This window comes from Lolium rigidum, chromosome 7, assembly GCF_022539505.1.
Source record: "Lolium rigidum isolate FL_2022 chromosome 7, APGP_CSIRO_Lrig_0.1, whole genome shotgun sequence".
Lineage (NCBI taxonomy): Eukaryota > Viridiplantae > Streptophyta > Magnoliopsida > Poales > Poaceae > Lolium > Lolium rigidum.
In genome coordinates this window covers 10,235,587-10,241,720 of record NC_061514.1, presented here as the reverse complement: position 1 = coordinate 10,241,720, position 6,134 = coordinate 10,235,587, and positions in this window count along the sequence as shown.

Genomic DNA, 6,134 nt, shown 5'->3' with positions numbered 1-6,134 from the left:
ATAAGCTTGTGTTGGTGTTAAATTCAAAAGTTTTGTTCAAGAAATACCATGAGGTTCATGGTAGGAATATTTATTTGTTTAAGACATGGAAAAGATAAGTCAAGAATGGTTCCTCCATTTGTAATTTAATAGAGGTTAATATGTTATGACAAGGATTACCATATTATAATCTTTTATAAGATCAATCAATTGATCATTGAGTAAAGTATTGTTGTGTTGATTATTAATTCCATTTGATCTAACCCCTTAGATCAAATCATCTCTACCCAAAACAAGGTTTTAACAAAGTCACATTGAGGTTTATAGCGCTTGACTTGATGAGCTACTTCAATTCCGCCAAGGTCAAGTGAAACTTCAGTTACTGTGACTGTTTTACTTTAAAGCGCGAAAATTCCCCAGATTTTCTATGCATGAATGCAATGCACACATCTGTTTCCTCTATTTTTGTAACCCCATTACCTGGGATATTACAGTGATGCCTTTGTTACGGTCATAGACTTCGTGGCATTGCATATGTCCTATGTAGACGTATTTTCCCTCGAAAAAGAAGGAACCATGTGAATACATCCCCGTGTCTCCATTGCGGTTATCTCTATCCTTTAATTAATTACTTGTATCAGCGGTTACTAGCTTATCATGTTTGCTTGTTATATAGGCAAATTCATTTAGTTGCATATCCAGAAGTTTTTCGTTGTGTCAAGTTTAAATTGAAAAAGAACTAAATTTTGATTAACTCATATTACCCCCACCCCCACCCACCGTATCGTCGAATAAAAAAATTGCATGAATTTCAAAATAATCACGTGCCTATATAGTCAGACCACATTATCTTAATTCAAGTACTTGATGGTCCACACCTCATCCCGAGATGTTTTGGGAAAAAATGTAATCATGTTCATATTCGTCCTGATCCACTAAATCCCTTTTGCGGTTAGTGATCTATCTTGAAACCCAATAAATCTTGCGACATTGTTTGGAGGCTGGGAATCCAAAAATATAGAAATTGGAGAAAGCATGAACCGAATGAAGGATCCCTCCATTAAAACACAAGAATATGAAGAAAAAATTGTTCGTTTGGACATTTGAACTCCGTGCGGGAATATGAAGGAATTGAGTTGTTAATTGGAGACCAAGGAGGGGATAGAAACTTACTTCCCAAATAAAATTTAACATGGGGTCAAAATTCAGTTAAAGTAACGTGTTTCATGTTCATGCGTGGGTCTTGTTAAAGGTGCCTCAAACATATGTATAGGCGACAATTAGACTTTGATTGTGTGGTTAGGTATCATAGGGAAAATTCTTTTATGAATCTGAACCTGTGAAATTCCTACAATCCAAAGGTTTATTATTTCTACAATCAAAAGGGTCTCATAGGGGAAAAAAATATGAATCTGAACCCGTAAAATTCCCACAAACTACCATTGCTCCGAACTCCGTAAATAAACATGCCTACAAGTAGGGTTCTTTTGTGGTACCCCCAAGTGAATTATAGCCATTAATTTCCGTACAATCAATGGCTGAAATATATTCATACCACGGTCTAAAACTGGAGAGGTATGTTACATACCTGGGAGAATTTTCGCACCTCAAAAGTAAAAAACGTAGACGGGCCGAGCCCATTAAGCTGGTCCAGTCCCATGATCTGCCGATCGCAGCCTGACAGGTCGATCTCGTTCTTCAGCGATGTTCATGCGGGAGGTTCCGCCGCCGCCGCTCTCTGTCCATTGCGCAACTGCAGCGCCGCCGCCTCCAGACAGCATTAAGTCCGGAAGTAGACCTACCCTCTCCGCCGTCCCATTCCCCAATGCGTCTCGGCGGCGGCGCCTTCCCGCCAATCCGATTCCTTGTGCGGGCGGGCGGCTTCGCCGAGCATTTCTACCCACCGCCGAATCGGCACGGATCTCGGCCACCGGATTGGCCGCCGGACTTGCAGAGGGGCTTGATCTGGCGATCGGGATGAGTGAGGGGAGACGGAGGCGATGAGCGTCGCGGCGTCGCTGGGCTGCGCACGGGGAGCTGCGACTATCCCAACGTCGGCATGGCCACAGCGAAGCTCCGTTGCCCCGACTAGCGCTGTTAGTTCTCCTGGTCGCATCCTCCACGGCCCACGGCTAGCGACGACCACCTGCGGTTGGAGCCTCCTCTCCAGCCTAGTTCGTCGTCTCCAGTCAAGGCAAATCCTCCATTTTGTTTCTCTATTTTCTATTTGGGAGAATTGGATCCATACCATTAAAAGATCTCATCTTTAGAAAAATACCACTGAAACATTGTGCATTAGTAAAATGCCATTGAAAACTAGCTCCCTTATTGCTTTCTACCACTGCCGTGATCTTTACATGAATTGGACCTTCGTAGCGTCTCGGAGCTATCGCACCGCCGCCACCGGCCACCGTTGCTCCGCTCATGGCGCGGCGCGGGCAAGATACGCCAGGGGGCGGCGCGGGCAAGCTCCGCAGTGGCCGGCATGTGCGACCATGGCCAGGTGCCGGTGCAGACGATCTCTGTGACGGGGCAGCGCGGGCAAGATCCTCGAGGGGCGGCGAGGGCGAGCTCGGCCATGGCGCGGAGCGGGCGAGCTCGGCCAAGGCCGACGCGGAGAGGTCCTCTAGGGGGCGGCGTGGGCGATCACGGCGAGGTTCCGGCGCCGACGAGCTCCGCGACAGGGTGGCGTGGGCGAGCTCAACCAAGGCCGGCGCGGGAGAGGTCCTCTAGGGGCGGCGCGGGTGACCACGGCGAGGTGCTGATGCCGACGAGCTCCGCGATGGGGCGGCGCGGGGGAGCTCCCAGAGGGGCGGCGAGGGCGAGCTCGGCTGGGCAAGCTCCGGCCAGGGGCGGCCACGGGTACAGGCAGTTCCCTCCGGCCTATCAGGCCATGGCGTGTGGCGTGCCCGTGCGTGCCTGTGTCTTGCGTTCAGGCCCCTGGGTTTGTGTCTGATTGATTTTTTTTGACATGAGAATCTGATCGATTAGTCTCAGTTAACGTCAGTTTCACGGCAGTGGTAGAAAGCAGTAACGAATCTAGCTTTCAATGGTATTTTTCTAAAGCATAATATTTCAGTGGTATTTTTCTAAAGATCGGATCTTTTAATGGTATGGATCCAATTGTCCCTTTCTATTTCTTGCCATATGAGGATGGACAGTATGCATGTTTGTGCTGATAAGGGGATCAGTGGAGTTGCTCCTTTGTAATGTGAAGCATATATGTTTGAAGCATGATACTTGTATGCAAATTGTGAGCCATGTTTTAAGCATGATACTTGTATGCAAATTGTGAGCCTGATGTAGCTGCCTACAATATCTTTATCAAATATTTCTGTAAGTATGTACATCTAGATCAGGCTATTGATGTGTTGGAGAAGATGGTTAGCGACCAGTGTTTTCCCGATATAATAATGTGTTGGATTATTAGGCAATTTCCGTATGAGATTAATTACCGAAAGTAACATTACAGATGCACAAGCATACTTAACCACGCACATCAGACTAAGCACATGCATCAGATCTGAACATGGAACAAGTAGCAGTGCAAGGTAGGAGAGGAAAAGCACGTACATCGCGACCGGGAAGGTCGCACCAAGCAACGAGCACCATCACCATGGGTATTGTTGATGTCGCCCATGGTGTAGTCGGATCCGTCGATGAAGCAGCCGATCCGTCGTAGAAGAGCACGAACAGTAGCGAGCAGTCGCGCCGAGACGCTCTCCAAAAACCTTATCGCCCGTCTCCCGGTGCAGGATCTCAACGGACGGAGTTTCGGAGGCCTGCTCTCCCGGACGGCTGTGCACGCAGTCGCCGGGATGGGGAGGACTAGAGAGTAGCACAGCAAAAGGAACTTCTTCGTGAGAGAGATGAACTGTAGCGTATGAGCCTCCAGATCTGATCCGTCTCTTGGTATAGCCTGGGAGGAGAGCCGACCGCGTTGACACGCGTAGGAAGCCAGGGACACGCGGCGAGCATGCACATGCAGGCCGACACGTACCCAACACAGTTGGTGCACCAAGCAAAAATTTAGGCTTCCTTGAGTGTGTCTCGAACTCGAACTCGAGTCACGAAACGCGACGTGCGTGACGAGACGAGACGAGGCGAGGCGGGGCGGGCGGAGGAGGAGGAGTGCGCGAGGGCTCCTTCTATTCTCACTCACTTGGAAGGAGTAGAACAAGCAGCCCTTATATACCACTCCAACTCACTCCCAACTAGCAATGTGGGACTAAACTTTGTCCCCCAAGGCTGTCCCAAGCTGCCAACGTGATGGGCCTTGAGATTTCAGGAATTGTAGACTACATGGGCTGCCTTATCGGGCTGCAGCCCATCTACATTCAACAATCCCCCACCAGATCTCATATGCACATCGGATGACTCATTAGTTCCATTCACCGTTTAATATACCCGCACTTCGGTGGAGACCGTTAAGTTGAACTTCCACTTAGGCAAGGTGCTACGCTTGACTACAACCGAACAATGGACTATGCCTTGAATTGTCAGTCTTTGTGCAGCAAGTTTCGCTCAATGCCGGCACGGTACTAGGCTACCATAGCCTTCCCCTCGGGTGGAGCTTATAAGTCATACTCCTCGGCCCTTCATGAGCTTACTAGAGATTCACCCAAATCTCCCACACTATGACCAGTAGTGTCGCTCGTATAGGTGTGTTCTTCAAAAGATCGCCCTGTAGGACAGCGTCTTCGCTCATCAAGAGCCGCTCAGAACACATTAAGACATTGTCAACCTGCCTTACAGTAACTATGAGAGAATTGCATCTGCAGCGGAGTGGGAGTATTAAATTTTCTCTCAACTCAGCTTACTCCGGTTTGTTTTCCCGTGTCCTACTTCACGGAATTTCCGATCACATAGGTTGGGTTACCCCTCGGCAACTCAAGTGGGTCTCAAACCCATCTCCATTGATGCAAGGTCTATCATATTTCTTGATAGTCCTTTTGTGAAAGGATCTCGCCGATTTTTAGCACTTTGGACATAATCCAATGCTATCACTCCGGAGTTCTTCAGTTTCTCGACAGACTTCAATCTCCTCTTGATATGTTTGGAACTTTTCATATTATCCTTAGAACTTTTCACTTTGACAATCACAGCTTGATTATCACAGCTCATGAGGATGGCCGGTATTGGTTTTTCAACCATAGGCAAGTCCATCAAGAGCTCACGAAGCCATTCCGCTTCGACGGTAGCCGTATCTAATGCTATGAGTTCTCGCTTCCATAGTTGACCTCGTTAAGATGGTCTCGCTTGCAAGACTTCCAGGAAAGCAGCGCCACCACCAAGAGTGAAAACATATCCACTTGTGGCTTTCATTTTAGCATCGTAAATCCAATTGGAATCACTATACCCTTCAAGTCCTTTTGGATACCCGGTATAATGAATTCCATAACTCATGGTTCCCTTTAGATAGCGCATCACTCTCTCAAGAGCATGCCAATGATCATCTCCCGGGTTGGCCACAAACCGGCTAAGTTTGCACACGACGAAACGAGATATCGAGCCTCGTAGCGCAAGCTAAATACATGAGTGAACCAATGATTTGAGAGTATCTCAATTGATCTTTAGTTGCCTTTTCATTCTTTCGAAGCAAGACACTAGGATCATAAGGTGTGAGAGAAGATTTGCAATCAGCATACCCAAATCTGCTCAACACCTTCTCAACATAATGAGATTGCACAAGTGTAATCCCATTATTCCCATCTCTCAGTAACTTGATGTTTAATATAACATCAGCTTCTCCAAGATCTTTCATCTCGAAACATTGAGATAAGAAGGTTTTTACCTCCTCAATCACTTTGAGACTTGTCCCAAGAATTAGTATGTCATCCACATATAAGCATAGGACAACTCCCTCACCCCCACCATGGCGATAGTACACACATTTGTCGGCTTCATTAACAACAAAGCCCACAGATGTCAAAGTTCTTTCGAACTTCTCATGCCATTGTTTGGGTGCTTGTTTGAGACCATACAAAGATTTCTTTAATTTACACACCTTTCTTTCTTGACCTTGTAGTACGAAACCATCAGGCTGTTCCATGTAAATTTCCTCGTCCAACTCTCCATTTAGGAAAGCCGTCTTAACGTCCATTTGATGAACGAGAAGACCGTGTGAGGCAGCCAATGACAGTAGTACACGAATG